Source organism: Carcharodon carcharias, chromosome 15 (genome assembly GCF_017639515.1).
Source record: "Carcharodon carcharias isolate sCarCar2 chromosome 15, sCarCar2.pri, whole genome shotgun sequence".
NCBI classification, from domain to species: domain Eukaryota; kingdom Metazoa; phylum Chordata; class Chondrichthyes; order Lamniformes; family Lamnidae; genus Carcharodon; species Carcharodon carcharias.
This window is the reverse complement of record NC_054481.1, coordinates 53,698,629-53,715,385: the sequence shown is the minus strand read 5'-3', so window position 1 is coordinate 53,715,385 and position 16,757 is coordinate 53,698,629.

Sequence of the window (16,757 nt, the reverse complement as noted above, 5' to 3'; positions counted from 1 at the left end):
AGATACAGACTGAGGCTCAGGTGCAGAGTAAGTCTCAGAAACAATGAGAGTCAGGTACAGATGAAGACTCAGATAAAGAGTGAGTCTCAGATACAGAGTGAGGTTCAGGTACAGAATGAGAGTCAGATACAGAGTAATTCTCAGGTACAGAGTAATACACAGATACAGAGTGAGGCTCGGGTGCAGAGTGAGGCTCAGGTACGGAAGGAGACTCAGGTACAGAGTAAGACTCAGATAAAGAGAGAGAGGCTCGGATACCGACTGAGGCTCAGTACAGAATGTTAGACAGATACAGCATGAGATTCAGATAAAGAGTGAGGCTCAGGTACAAAATGAGGCTCAGGTACAGGTGAGGCTCAGGACACAGTGTGAATCAGATACAGAGAGAGGCTCAGGTACAGAGTGAGGCTCAGGTACAGAATGACTCTCAGATACAGAGTGAGGCTCAGATACAGGGTGAGGCTCAGGTACAGAGTGTGACTCAGGTGCAGAGTGAGGCTTCGTTAAATAGTGAGGCTCACGTACAAACTGAGTCTCCTGTACAGAGTGAAGCTCAGTTACAGAATGAAACTCAGATACAGAGTGAGGCTCTGATACTGGATGAGGCTCAGGTACCCATTGAGGCACAGGTAGAGAGTATGACTCATGTACAGAGTGAGGCTCAGGTACAGAGTGTGACTGAGATACAGAGTGAGGCTCAGGTACAAACTGAGACTCGTGTACAGAATGAGAGACAGATACAGAGTGAGTGTCTGATACAGATAGAGGCTCAGTTACAGAGTGTGGTTCAGGTGCAGACTGAGATTCAGGTACAGAGTGAGGCTCAGGTGTAGAGTAAGGCTCAGAAACAGAATGAGGCTCAGGTACAGAGTGATGCTCAGATACAGACTGAGGCTCCGTACAGAATGAGAGACAGATACAGCATGAGATTCAGATAAAGAGTGAGTCTCAGGTACTCAATGAGGCTCAGGTACAGAGTGAGGCTCAGGACACAGTGAGAATTAGATACAGAGTGAGGCTCAGGTACTGCGTGAGACTCGGGTAAAGAGTGAGACTCGGGTACAGAGTGAGGCTCAGGTACAGACTGAGGCTCAGGTACAGAATGAGACTCAGATACAGAGTGAGGCTCAGATACAGAGTGAGGCTCAGGTACAAGAGTGAGACTCAGGTATAGAGTGAGGCTCACGTACAAATTGAGATTCATGTACAGAATAAGAGACAGATACAGAGTGTGGATCTGATAAAGACAGAGGCTCAGTTACAGAGTGTGGCTCAGGTGCAGACTGAGATTCTGGTACAGAGTGAGGAACAGGTACAGAGGAAGGCTCAGAAACAGAATGAGACTCAGGTACAAATTAAGTCTCAGGTACAGAGTGGGGAACAGGTACGGAGTGAGGCTCAGTTACAGGGTGAGACTCAGGTACAGAGTGATTGTCAGATACAGAGTATGGCTCAGGTATAGAATGAGACTTAGATGCAGACTGAGGCTCAGATACAGAGTGAGTCTGAGATACGGAGTGAGGCACAGGAACAGAGTGAACCTCAATTCCAGAGTGAGGCTCAGGTACAGAGTGAGGCTCAGATACAAAGTGAGGCGTGGTACAGAGTGAGACTCAGGTACAGAATGAGTCTCAGATACAGAGTGAGGCTCTGGTACAGAGTGAGACTCAGGTACTCAGTGAGTCTTAGGTACAGAATGAGACTCAGATACAGAGTGAGGCTCAGATACAGGATGAGGCTCAGGTACCCATTGAGGCACAGGTACAAAGTATGACTCCTGTACAGAGTGAGGCTCAGGTACAGAGTGTGACTGAGATACAGAGTGAGGCTCAGGTACTAAATGAGACTCATGTACAGAATGAGAGACAGATACAGAGTGAGGATCTGATACGGATAGAGGCTCAGTTACAGAGTGTGACTCAGGTGCATACTAAGATTCAGGTACAGAGTGAGGCTCAGGTACAGAGTGAGGCTCAGATACAGAGTGAGGCTCAGGTGCAGAGTAAGTCTCAGAAACAATGAGAGTCAGGTACAGATGAAGACTCAGATAAAGAGTGAGTCTCAGATACAGAGTGAGGTTCAGGTACAGAATGAGAGTCAGATACAGAGTAATTCTCAGGTACAGAGTAATACACAGATACAGAGTGAGGCTCGGGTGCAGAGTGAGGCTCAGGTACCGAAGGAGACTCAGGTACAGAGTAAGACTCAGATAAAGAGAGAGAGGCTCGGATACCGACTGAGGCTCAGTACAGAATGTGAGACAGATACAGCATGAGATTCAGATAAAGAGTGAGGCTCAGGTACAAAATGAGGCTCAGGTACAGGTGAGGCTCAGGACACAGTGTGAATCAGATACAGAGAGAGGCTCAGGTACAGAGTGAGGCTCAGGTACAGAATGACTCTCAGATACAGAGTGAGGCTCAGATACAGGGTGAGGCTCAGGTACAGAGTGTGACTCAGGTGCAGAGTGAGGCTTAGGTACATAGTGAGGCTCACGTACAAACTGAGACTCCTGTACAGAGTGAAGCTCAGTTACAGAAAGAGACTCAGATACAGAGTGAGGCTCTGATACTGGATGAGGCTCAGGTACCCATTGAGGCACAGGTAGAGAGTATGACTCATGTACAGAGTGAGGCTCAGGTACAGAGTGTGACTGAGATACAGAGTGAGGCTCAGGTACAAACTGAGACTCATGTACAGAATGAGAGACAGATACAGAGTGAGTGTCTGATACAGATAGAGGCTCAGTTACAGAGTGTGGTTCAGGTGCAGACTGAGATTCAGGTACAGAGTGAGGCTCAGGTGTAGAGTAAGGCTCAGAAACAGAATGAGGCTCAGGTACAGAGTGATGCTCAGATACAGACTGAGGCTCCGTACAGAATGAGAGACAGATACAGCATGAGATTCAGATAAAGAGTGAGTCTCAGGTACTCAATGAGGCTCAGGTACAGAGTGAGGCTCAGGACACAGTGAGAATTAGATACAGAGTGAGGCTCAGGTACTGCGTGAGACTCGGGTAAAGAGTGAGACTCGGGTACAGAGTGAGGCTCAGGTACAGACTGAGGCTCAGGTACAGAATGAGACTCAGATACAGAGTGAGGCTCAGATACAGAATGAGGCTCAGGTACAAGAGTGAGACTCAGGTACAGAGTGAGGCTTAGGTGTAGAGTGAGGCTCACGTACAAATTGAGATTCATGTACAGAATAAGAGACAGATACAGAGTGTGGATCTGATAAAGACAGAGGCTCAGTTACAGAGTGTGGCTCAGGTGCAGACTGAGATTCTGGTACAGAGTGAGGAACAGGTACAGAGGAAGGCTCAGAAACAGAATGAGACTCAGGTACAAATTAAGACTCAGGTACAGAGTGGGGAACAGGTACGGAGTGAGGCTCAGTTACAGGGTGAGACTCAGGTACAGAGTGATTGTCAGATACAGAGTATGGCTCAGGTATAGAATGAGACTTAGATGCAGACTGAGGCTCAGATACAGAGTGAGTCTGAGATACGGAGTGAGGCACAGGAACAGAGTGAACCTCAATTCCAGAGTGAGGCTCAGGTACAGAGTGAGGCTCAGATACAAAGTGAGGCGTGGTACAGAGTGAGACTCAGGTACAGAATGAGTCTCAGATACAGAGTGAGGCTCTGGTACAGAGTGAGACTCAGGTACTCAGTGAGTCTTAGGTACAGAATGAGACTCAGATACAGAGTGAGGCTCAGATACAGGATGAGGCTCAGGTACCCATTGAGGCACAGGTACAAAGTATGACTCCTGTACAGAGTGAGGCTCAGGTACAGAGTGTGACTGAGATACAGAGTGAGGCTCAGGTACTAAATGAGACTCATGTACAGAATGAGAGACAGATACAGAGTGAGGATCTGATACGGATAGAGGCTCAGTTACAGAGTGTGACTCAGGTGCATACTAAGATTCAGGTACAGAGTGAGGCTCAGGTACAGAGTGAGGCTCAGATACAGAGTGAGGCTCAGGTGCAGAGTAAGTCTCAGAAACAATGAGAGTCAGGTACAGATGAAGACTCAGATAAAGAGTGAGTCTCAGATACAGAGTGAGGTTCAGGTACAGAATGAGAGTCAGATACAGAGTAATTCTCAGGTACAGAGTAATACACAGATACAGAGTGAGGCTCGGGTGCAGAGTGAGGCTCAGGTACCGAAGGAGACTCAGGTACAGAGTAAGACTCAGATAAAGAGAGAGAGGCTCGGATACCGACTGAGGCTCAGTACAGAATGTGAGACAGATACAGCATGAGATTCAGATAAAGAGTGAGGCTCAGGTACAAAATGAGGCTCAGGTACAGGTGAGGCTCAGGACACAGTGTGAATCAGATACAGAGAGAGGCTCAGGTACAGAGTGAGGCTCAGGTACAGAATGACTCTCAGATACAGAGTGAGGCTCAGATACAGGGTGAGGCTCAGGTACAGAGTGTGACTCAGGTGCAGAGTGAGGCTTAGGTACATAGTGAGGCTCACGTACAAACTGAGACTCCTGTACAGAGTGAAGCTCAGTTACAGAATGAGACTCAGATACAGAGTGAGGCTCTGATACTGGATGAGGCTCAGGTACCCATTGAGGCACAGGTAGAGAGTATGACTCATGTACAGAGTGAGGCTCAGGTACAGAGTGTGACTGAGATACAGAGTGAGGCTCAGGTACAAACTGAGACTCATGTACAGAATGAGAGACAGATACAGAGTGAGTGTCTGATACAGATAGAGGCTCAGTTACAGAGTGTGGTTCAGGTGCAGACTGAGATTCAGGTACAGAGTGAGGCTCAGGTGTAGAGTAAGGCTCAGAAACAGAATGAGGCTCAGGTACAGAGTGATGCTCAGATACAGACTGAGGCTCCGTACAGAATGAGAGACAGATACAGCATGAGATTCAGATAAAGAGTGAGGCTCAGGTACTCAATGAGGCTCAGGTACAGAGTGAGGCTCAGGACACAGTGAGAATTAGATACAGAGTGAGGCTCAGGTACAGCGTGAGACTCGGGTAAAGAGTGAGACTCGGGTACAGAGTGAGGCTCAGGTACAGACTGAGGCTCAGGTACAGAATGAGACTCAGATACAGAGTGAGGCTCAGATACAGAGTGAGGCTCAGGTACAAGAGTGAGACTCAGGTATAGAGTGAGGCTCACGTACAAATTGAGATTCATGTACAGAATAAGAGACAGATACAGAGTGTGGATCTGATAAAGACAGAGGCTCAGTTACAGAGTGTGGCTCAGGTGCAGACTGAGATTCTGGTACAGAGTGAGGAACAGGTACAGAGGAAGGCTCAGAAACAGAATGAGACTCAGGTACAAATTAAGACTCAGGTACAGAGTGGGGCACAGGTACGGAGTGAGGCTCAGTTACAGGGTGAGACTCAGGTACAGAGTGATTGTCAGATACAGAGTATGGCTCAGGTATAGAATGAGACTTAGATGCAGACTGAGGCTCAGATACAGAGTGAGTCTGAGATACGGAGTGAGGCACAGGAACAGAGTGAACCTCAATTCCAGAGTGAGGCTCAGGTACAGAGTGAGGCTCAGATACAAAGTGAGGCGTGGTACAGAGTGAGACTCAGGTACAGAATGAGTCTCAGATACAGAGTGAGGCTCTGGTACAGAGTGAGACTCAGGTACTCAGTGAGTCTTAGGTACAGAATGAGACTCAGATACAGAGTGAGGCTCAGATACAGGATGAGGCTCAGGTACCCATTGAGGCACAGGTACAGAGTATGACTCCTGTACAGAGTGAGGCTCAGGTACAGAGTGTGACTGAGATACAGAGTGAGGCTCAGGTACTAAATGAGACTCATGTGCAGAATGAGAGACAGATACAGAGTGAGGATCTGATACGGATAGAGGCTCAGTTACAGATTGTGACTCAGGTGCATACTGAGATTCAGGTACAGAGTGAGGCTCAGGTACAGAGTGAGGCTCAGATACAGAGTGAGGCTCAGGTGCAGAGTAAGTCTCAGAAACAGAATGAGAGTCAGGTACAGATGAAGACTCAGATACAGAGTGAGTCTCAGATACAGAGTGAGGTTCAGGTACAGAATGAGAGTCAGATACAGAGTAATTCTCAGGTACAGAGTAAGACTCAGATAAAGAGAGAGAGGCTTGGATACCGACTGAGGCTCAGTACAGAATGTGAGACAGATACAGCATGAGATTTAGATAAAGAGTGATGCTCAGGTACACAATGAGGCTCAGGTACAGGTGAGGCTCAGGACACAGTGTGAATCAGATACAGAGAGAGGCTCAGGTACAGAGTGAGGCTCAGGTACAGAATGACTCTCAGATACAGAGTGAGGCTCAGATACAGAGTGAGGCTCAGGTACAGAGTGTGACTCAGGTGCAGAGTGAGGCTTAGGTACATAGTGAGGCTCACGTACAAACTGAGACTCCTGTACAGAGTGAAGCTCAGTTACAGAATGAGACTCAGATACAGAGTGAGGCTCTGATACTGGATGAGGCTCAGGTACCCATTGAGGCATAGGTAGAGAGTATGACTCATGTACAGAGTGAGGCTCAGGTACAGAGTGTGACTGAGATACAGAGTGAGGCTCAGGTACAAACTGAGACTCATGTACAGAATGAGAGACAGATACAGAGTGAGTGTCTGATACAGATAGAGGCTCAGTTATAGAGTGTGGTTCAGGTGCAGAGTGAGATTCAGGTCCAGAGTGAGGCTCAGGTACAGAGTTAGGCTCAGATACAAAGTGAGGCTCAGGTGCAGAGAGATGCTCAGGTACATTATGAGACTCAGGTACAGAGTAAGACGCCGATGCAGAGTGAGACTCAGGTAACAAGTGAGTCTCAGGTACAGAGTAACACTCAGATATAGAGTTAGGCTCAATTACAGAGTGAGGCTCAGTACAGAATGAAAGACAGATAGAGAGAGTGGCTCTGATACAGATTGAGGCTCAGAAACAGAGTGAGGCTTAGATATAGAGTGAGGCTCAGATACAGAGAGAGGCTCAGGAAAAGAGTGTAGTTAATTTCCGGAGTGAGACTGAGGTAAGAGTAAGACTCAGATACAGAGTGAGGCTCAGGTACAAAATGAGAGTCAGATACAGAGTGAGGCTCAGTTACAGAGTGTGGCTCAGGTGCAGACTGAGATTCAGGTACAGAGTGAGGAACAGGTACAGAGTAAGGCTCAGAAACAGAATGAGACTCAGGTACAGAGTATGACTCAGATACAGAGTGAGGCTCAGATACAGACTGAGGCTCCGTACAGAATGAGAGACAGATACAGCATGAGATTCAGATAAAGAGTGAGGCTCAGGTACTCAATGAGGCTCAGGTACAGAGTGAGGCTCAGGACACAGTGAGAATTAGATACAGAGTGAGGCTCAGGTACAGCGTGAGACTCGGGTAAAGAGTGAGACTCGGGTACAGAGTGAGGCTCAGGTACAGACTGAGGCTCAGGTACAGAATGAGACTCAGATACAGAGTGAGGCTCAGATACAGAGTGAGGCTCAGGTACAAGAGTGAGACTCAGGTACAGAGTGAGGCTTAGGTATAGAGTGAGGCTCACGTACAAATTGAGATTCATGTACAGAATAAGAGACAGATACAGAGTGTGGATCTGATAAAGACAGAGGCTCAGTTACAGAGTGTGGCTCAGGTGCAGACTGAGGTTCTGGTACAGAGTGAGGAACAGGTACAGAGGAAGGCTCAGAAACAGAATGAGACTCAGGTACAAATTAAGACTCAGGTACAGAGTGGGGCACAGGTACGGAGTGAGGCTCAGTTACAGGGTGAGACTCAGGTACAGAGTGATTGTCAGATACAGAGTATGGCTCAGGTATAGAATGAGACTTAGATGCAGACTGAGGCTCAGATACAGAGTGAGTCTGAGATACGGAGTGAGGCACAGGAACAGAGTGAACCTCAATTCCAGAGTGAGGCTCAGGTACAGAGTGAGGCTCAGATACAAAGTGAGGTGTGGTACAGAGTGAGACTCAGGTACAGAATGAGGCTCAGTTTAAGAATGAGACTCAGGTACAGAGTGAGACTCAGATACTGAGTGAGGCTCAGATACAGAGTGAAGCTCAGGTACAGAATGAGACGGTAGTACAAAGTGAGGCTCTGATACTGAGTGAGGCTCAGGGCCAGACTGAGATTCAGATACAGAGTGAGGCTCAGTTACAGAGTGAGGCTCAGATACAGAGTGTAGATCTGGTGCAGAGTGAGAATAAGGTACAGAGTGTGACTGAGATACAGAGTGAGGCTCAGGTACAAAATGAGACTCTTGTACAGTATAAGAGACAGATACAGAGTGAGGATCTGATACAGACAGAGGCTCAGTTACAGAGTGTGGCTCAGGTGCAGACTGAGATTCAGGTACAGAGTGAGGAACAGGTACAGAGGAAGGCTCAGAAACAGAATGAGACTGAGGTACAGAGTAAGACTCAGGTACAGAGTGAGGCTCAGGTACAGAGTGGGGCGCAGGTACAGAGTGAGGCTCAGGTACAGGGTGAGACTCAGGTGCAGAGTGATTGTCAGATACAGAGTATGGCTCAGGTATAGAATGAGACTTAGATACAGACTGAGGCTCAGATACAGAGTGAGTCTGAGATACGGAGTGAGGCACAGGAACAGAGTGAACCTCAATTCCAGAGTGAGGCTCAGGTACAGAGTGAGGCTCAGATACAAAGTGAGGCGTGGTACAGAGTGAGACTCAGGTACAGAGTGAGGCTCAGTTTAAGAATGAGTCTCAGGTACAGAGTGAGACTCAGAAACAGAGTGAGGCTCAGATACAGAGTGAAGTTCAGGTACAGAATGAGACGCTGATACAAAGTGAGGCTCTGATACTGAGTGAGGCTCAGTGCCAGACTGAGACTCAGGTACAGAGTGAGGCTCAGTTACAGAGTGAGGCTCAGATACAGAATAAGTCTCAGATGCGGAGTGAGGCTCAGATAAAGAGTGAGACTTAGATATAGAGTGAGGCTCAGATACAGAGTGAGGACCAGCTACAGAATGAGACCCAGATACAGAGCAAGGCTGGGATACAGTGTGAAGCTCAGGTTCAGAGTGATGTTCAGTTCCAGAGTGAGGCTCAGGTACACAGTGAGGTTCAGGTACTGAGTGAGAATCATGTACAGAGCGAGCCTTAGTTACAGAGAATGACTTCGATACAAAGGGAGGCTATGGTACAGAGTGAGACTCATGTACAGAGTGAGGCTCAGGTACAGAGAGTGACTCAGATACTGAGTGATGCTCAGAAACAAAATGAGGCTCTGGTATAGAGTGAGACTCAGGTACAGAATGAGGCTCAGGTACTGAGTAAGACTCCGATACAAAGTGAGGCTCATATACAAAGTGAGGTTCAGGTACAGAATGATACTCAGATACAGAGTGAGTCTCAGATACAGTGTGAGGCTCTGATACAAGTGAGGCTCAGAGACAGAGTGTCGCTCAGTTGCAAAGTGAGATTCAGTTACCGAGTGAGGCTCAGGTACAGAGTAAGGCTCAGAGAGAGAGTGATGCTCAGGTACAGAGTGAAGTTCTGTTCCAGAGTGAGTCTCAGATACAGAATGAGACTCAGATACAGAGTAAGGCTCAGATACAGGATGAGGCTCAGGTACAGATTGAGGCACAGGTACAGAGTATGACTCATGTACAGAGTGAGTCTCAGGTACAGAGTGTGACTGAGATACAGAGTGAGTCTCAGGTACACAATGAGACTCAGGAACAGATTAAGACTTAGGTACAGAGTGAGTCTCAGATACAGAGTGATGCTCAGGTACAGAATGAGAGTCAGATACAGAGTGAGGCTCTGATACAGAGTGAGGCTCAGATACAGAGTGTGGCTCAGGTGCAGAGTGAGATTCAGGTACAGAGTGATTCTCAGGTACAGTGTAAGGCTCAGATACAGAGTGAGGCTCAGGTACAGAAAGCGACTCAGATACAGAGTAAGAGTCAGATACAGAGTGAGGCTCAGATAAAGACTGAGGCTCAGTACAGAATGAGAGACAGATACAGCTTGAGATTCAGAAAAAGAGTGAGGTTCAGGTTCACAATGAGGCTCAGGTACAGAGTGAGGCTCAGGACACAGTGAGAATCAGATACAGAGTGAGGCTCAGGAACCGAGTGAGACTCAGATACAGAGTGAGGCTCCGACACAGAGTAAGGTTCTGGTACAGAGTGAGACTCAGGTACAGAGTGAGGCTCGGGTACAGAGTGAGAATCGGGTACAGAGTGAGGCTCAGGTACAGAATGACACACAGATAAAGAGTGAAGCTCTGATACAGAGTGAGGCTCAGGTACAGAGTGAGACTCAGGTACAGAGTGAGACTCAGGTACAGAGTATGGCTCAGGTATAGAATGAGACTTAGATGCAGACTGAGGCTCAGATACAGAGTGAGTCTGAGATACGTAGTGAGGCACAGGAACAGAGTGAACCTCAATTCCATAGTGAGGCTCAGGTACGGAGTGAGGCTCAGATACAAAGTGAGGCGTGGTACAGAGTGAGACTCAGGTACAGAATGCGGCTCAGTTTAAGAATGAGACTCAGGTACTGAGTGAGACTCAGAAACAGAGTGAGGCTCAGATACAGAGTGAAGCTCAGGTACAGAATGAGACGTGATACAAAGTGAGGCTCTGATACTGAGTGAGGCTCAGGGCCAGACTGAGATTCAGATACAGAGTGAGGCTCAGTTACAGAGTGAGGCTCATATACAGAGTGTAGATCTGGTGCAGAGTGAGAATCAGGTACAGAGTGTGACTGAGATACAGAGTGGGGCTCAGGTACAAAATGAGTCTCATGTACATTATAAGAGACAATTACAAAACGAGGATCTGATACAGTCAGAGGCTCAGTTACAGAGTGTGGCTCAGGTGCAGACTGAGATTCAGGTACAGAGTGAGGAACAGGTACAGAGGAAGGCTCAGAAACAGAATGAGACTCAGGTACAGAGTAAGACTCAGGTACAGAGTGAGGCTCAGGTACAGAGTGGGGCGCAGGTACGGAGTGAGGCTCAGGTACAGGGTGAGACTCAGGTACAGAGTGATTGTCAGATACAGAGTATGGCACAGGTATAGAATGAGACTTCGATACAGACTGAGGCTCAGATACAGAGTGAGTCTGAGATACGGAGTGAGGCACAGGAACAGAGTGAACCTCAATTCCAGAGTGAGGCTCAGGTACAGAGAGAAGCTCAGATACAAAGTGAGGCGTGGTACAGAGTGAGACTCAGGTACAGAGTGAGGCTCAGTTTAAGAATGAGACTCAGGTACAGAGTGAGACTCAGATACAGAGTGAGGCTCAGATACAGAGTGAAGCTCAGGTACAGAATGAGATGCTGATACAAAGTGAGGCTCTGATACTGAGTGAGGCTCAGTGCCAGACTGAGACTCAGATACAGAGTGAGGCTCAGTTAAAGAGTGAGGCTCAGATACAGAGTAAGTCTCAGATGCAGAGTGAGGATCAGATAAAGAGTGAGAATTAGATATAGAGTGAGGCTCAGATACAGAGTGAGGACCAGCTACAGAATGAGACCCAGATACAGAGCAAGGCTGGGATACAGTGTGAGGCTCAGGTTCAGAGTGAAGTTCAGTTCCAGAGTGAGGCTCAGGTACACAGTGAGGTTCAGGTACTGAGTGAGAATCATGTACAGAGCGAGCCTTAGTTACAGAGAATGACTTCGATACAAAGGGAGGCTATGGTACAGAGTGAGACTCATGTACAGAGTGAGGCTCAGGTACAGAGAGTGACTCAGATACTGAGTGATGCTCAGAAACAAAATGAGGCTCTGGTATAGAGTGAGACTCAGGTACAGAATGAGGCTCAGGAACTGAGTAAGACTCCGATACAAAGTGAGGCTCATATACAAAGTGAGGCTCAGGTACAGAATGAAACTCAGATACAGAGTGAGTCTCAGATACAGTGTGAGGCTCTGATACAAGTGAGGATCAGAGACAGAGTGTGGCTCAGTTGCAAAGTGAGATTCAGTTACCGAGTGAGGCTCAGGTACAGAGTAAGGCTCGGATAGAGAGTGATGCTCAGGTACAGAGTGAAGTTCTGTTCCAGAGTGAGTCTCAGGTACAGAATGAGACTCAGATACAGAGTGAGGCTCAGATACAGGATGAGGCTCAGGTACAGATTGAGGCACAGGTACAGAGTATGACTCATGTACAGAGTGAGGCTCAGGTACAGAGTCTGACTGAGATACAGAGTGAGGCTCAGGTACACAATGAGATTCAGGTACAGATTAAGACTTAGGTACAGAGTGAGTCTCAGATACAGAGTGAGGCTCAGGTACAGAATGATAGTCAGATACAGAGTGAGGCTGGGATACAGTGTGAGGCTCAGGTTCAGAGTGAAGTTCAGTTCCAGAGTGAAGCTCAGGTACACAGTGAGGTTCAGGTACAGAGTGAGAATCATGTACAGAGTGAGCCTTAGTTACAGAGAATGACTTCGATACAAAGGGAGGCTCGGGTACAGAGTGAGACTCATGTACAGAGTGAGGCTCAGGTACAGAGAGTGACTCAGATACTGAGTGATGCTCAGAAACAAAATGTGGCTCTGGTATAGAGTGAAACTGAGGTACAGAATGAGGCTCAGGTACTGAGTAAGACTCCGATACAAAGTGAGGCTCATATACAAAGTGAGGCTCAGGTACAGAATGAAACTCAGATACAGAGTGAGTCTCAGATACAGTGTGAGGCTCTGATACAAGTGAGGATCAGAGACAGAGTGTGGCTCAGTTGCAAAGTGAAATTCAGTTACCGAGTGAGGCTCAGGTACAGAGTTAGGCTCAGAGAGAGAGTGATGCTCAGGTACAGAGTGAAGTTCTGTTCCAGAGTGAGTCTCAGGTACAGAATGAGACTCAGATACAGAGTGAGGCTCAGATACAAGATGAGGCTCAGGTACAGATTGAGGCACAGGGTACAGAGTATGACTCATGTACAGAGTGAGTCTCAGGTACAGAGTGTGACTGAGGTACAGAGTGAGGCTCAGCTACACAGTGAGACTCAGGTACAGATTAAGACTTAGATACAGAGTTAGTCTCAGATACAGATTGAGGCTGAGGTACAGAATGAGAGTCAGATACAGAGTGATGCTCAGATACAGAGTGTGGGTCAGGTGGAGAATGAGATTCAGGTACAGAGTGATTCTCAGGAACAGAGTAAGGCTCAGATACAGAGTGAGGCTCGGGTGCAGATTGAGGCTCAGGGACAGAATTAGACTCAGGTATGGAGTAAGAGTCAGATACAGAGTGAGGCTCAGATACAGACTGAGGCTCAGTACAGAATGAGAGACAGATACAGCGTGAGATTCAGATAAAGAGTAAGGCTCAGGTACACAATGAGGCTCAGGTACAGAGTGAGGCTCAGGACACAGTGAGAATCAGGTACAGAGTGAGTCTCAGGTACAGAGTGAGACTCAGATACAGAGTGAGGCTCCGACACAGAGTATGGTTCTAGTACAGAGTGAGACTCAGTTACAGAGTGAGACTCAGGTACAGAGTGAGTCTCGGGTACAGAGTGAGACTCGGGTACAGAATGAGTCTCAGGTACAGAGTGAGGCTCAGGTACAGAATGACACTCAGATACAGAGTGAAGGTCAGATACAGAGTGAGGCTCAGGTACAGAGTGAGACTCAAGTACAGAGTGAGGCTTAGGTACAGAGTGGGGCTCACGTACAGAGTGAGACTCGTGTACAGAGTGAGGCTCAGATACAGGATGAGATTCAGGTACAGATTGAGGCACAGGTACAGAGTATGACTCATGTATAGAGTGACGCCCAGGTACAGAGTGTGACTGAGATACAGAGTGAGGCTCAGGTACAAACTGAGACTCATGTACAGAATGAGAGTCAGGAACAAAGTGAGAATCTGATACAGATTGAGGCTCAGTTACAGAGTGTGCCTCAGGTGCAGACTGAGTTTCAGGTACAGACTGAGATTTAGATACAGAGTGAGGGTCAGGTACAGAGTAAGGCTCAGATACAGATTAAGGCTCAGGTGCAGAGTGAGGCTCAGGCACAGAATGAGATTCAGGTACAGAGTAAGTCTCTGATACAGAGTGATGCTCAGATACAGAGTGTGGCTCAGGTGCAGAGTTAGATTCAGGTATAGAATGAGGCTCAGATACAGAGTAAGGCTCAGGTACAGAGCAATGCTCAGATACAGAGTGAGGCTCAGGTCAGAGTGAGACTCTGATAAATACTGAGACTCAGATACAGAGTGAGGCCCAGCTACAGAATGAGATCCAGATACAGAGCAAGGCTGGGATACAGAGTGAGGCTCAGGTACAGAGTGAGGCTCAGATACAGAGTGAGGCTCAGGTACCCAGTGAGGCTCAGGTGCAGAGTGAGGCTCATGTACAGAGTGAGGCTCAGGTACAGAGTGTGACTCCGATACAAAGTGATTCTCAGATACAAAGTGAGGCTATGGTAAAGAGTGAGACTCAGGTACAGAGTGATTGTCAGATACAGAGTATGGCTCAGGTATAGAATGAGACTTAGATACAGAGTGAGGCTCAGATACAGAGTGAGACTGACATACGGAGTGAGGCTCAGGAACAGAGTGAACCTCAATTCCAGAGTGAGGCTCAGGTACAGAGTGAGGCTCAGATACAGAGTGAGCCTCAGGTACAAAGTGTGACTGAGATACAGAGTGAGGCTCAGGTACAAAATGGGACTCATGTACAGAATGAGAGTCAGATACAAAGTGAGAATCTGATACAGATTGAGGCTCAGTTACAGGCTGTGGCTCAGGTGCAGAGTGAGATTTAGGTACAGACTGAGATTTAGGTACAGAGTGAGGCTCAGGTACAAAATGGGACTCATGTACAGAATGAGAGTCAGATACAAAGTGAGAATCTGATACAGATTGAGGCTCAGTTACAGAGTGTGGCTCAGGTTCAGACTGAGATTCAGGTACAGACTGAGATTTAGGTACAGAGTGAGGCTCAGGTACAGAGTAAGGCTCAGATACAGAGTGAGGCTCAGGTGCAGAGTGAGGCTCAGGTACAGATTGAGGCACAGGTACAGAGTATGACTCATGTACAGATTAAGACTCAGATACAGAGTGAGGCTCAGATACAGAGTGAGGCTCAGGTACAGAAACAGAGTCAGATACAGAGTGAAGCTTTGATACAGAGTGAGGCTCAAATACAGAGTGTGGATCAGGTGCACAGTGAGATTCAGGTACAGTGTGAGGCTCAGGTACAGAGTAAGGCTCAGATACAGAGTGAGGCTCAAGTACAGAGTGAGATTCATATACAGAGTGATGCTCAGGTACAGAGGGATGCTCAGGTACAAAGTGAGACTCAGGTATAGAGTGAGGCTCAGGTACAGAATGAGACTCAGATACAGAGTGAGTCTTAGACACAGAGTGAGGCTCAGAGACAGAGTGAGGCTCAGAGACAGAGTGTGGCTCTGGTGAAGAGTGAGATTCAGGTACCGAGAGAGGCTCAGGTACAGATTGAGGCACAGGTACAGAGTATGACTCCTGTGCAGAGTGAGGCTCAGGTACAGAGTGAGTCTCTGATACAGTTTGAGGCTCAGAGACAGACTGTGGCTTAGGTGAAGAATGAGATTCGGGTGCCGAGTGAGGCTCAGGTACAGAGTAAGGCTCAGATATAGAGTGAGGCTCAGGTACAGAGTGTGACTGAGATACAGAGAGAGGCTCAGGTACAAAATGAGACTCTTGTACAGAAAGAGCGTCTGATACAGAGTGAGAATCTGATACAGATTGAGGCTCAGTTACAGAGTGTGTCTCAGCTGCAGACTGAGATTCAGGTACAGATTGAGGCTGAGGTACAGGTAAGGCTCAGATACAGAGGGAGGCTCAGGTGCAGAGTGAGGCTCAAGTACAGAATGAGACTCAGGTACAGAGTAAGTCTCAGATACAGAGTGAGGCTCAGTACAGAAATAGAGACAGATACAGAGTGAGGCTCAGGTGCAGAGTGAGGCTCAGGTACAGAGTAAAACTCAGATACAGAGTGAGGCTCAGATACAGAGTAAGGCTCAGCTACAGATTAAGGCTCAGATACAGAGTGAGGCTCAGGTACTGAGTGAGACTCTGATACAGAGTGATGCTCAGGTACAGAGTGAGGCTCAGGTACAAAGTGAGACTCAGGTACAGAGTGAGGCTCAGGTACAGAATGAGACTCAGATACAGAGTGATACTTAGATACAGAGTGAGGCTCAGGTACACGATAAGACTCAGGTACAGAGTGAGACTCAGGACAGAGTGAGACTCAGATACAGAGTGAGACTCAGGTACAGAGTGGGGCTCAGGTACGGAGTGAGTCTCAGGTACAGGGTCAGATTCAGCTACAGAGCGATTGTCAGATACAGAGTATGGCTCAGTTATAGAATGAGACTTAGATACAGAGTGAGGCTCTGATACTGAGTGAGGCTCAGGGCCAGAATGAGACTCTGATACAGAGAGAGGCTCAGTTACAGAGTGAGGCTCAGGTACAGAGTGTAGCTCTGGTGCAGAGTGAGACTCAGGTACAGAGTGAGGCTCAGGTACAGAGTAAGGCTCAGATGCAGAGTGAGGCTCAGATAAATAGTGAGACTTAGATACAGAGTGAGGCTCAGATACAGAGTGAGGCCCAGCTACAGAATGAGACCCAGATACAGAGCAAGGCTGGGATACCGTGTGAGGCTCAGGTTCAGAGTGAAGTTCAGTTCCAGAGTGAGACTCAGGTACAGAGTGAGGCTCAGATACAGAGTTAAGCTCAGGTACACAGTGAGGCTCAGGTACAGAGTGAGACTCATATACAGAGCGAGG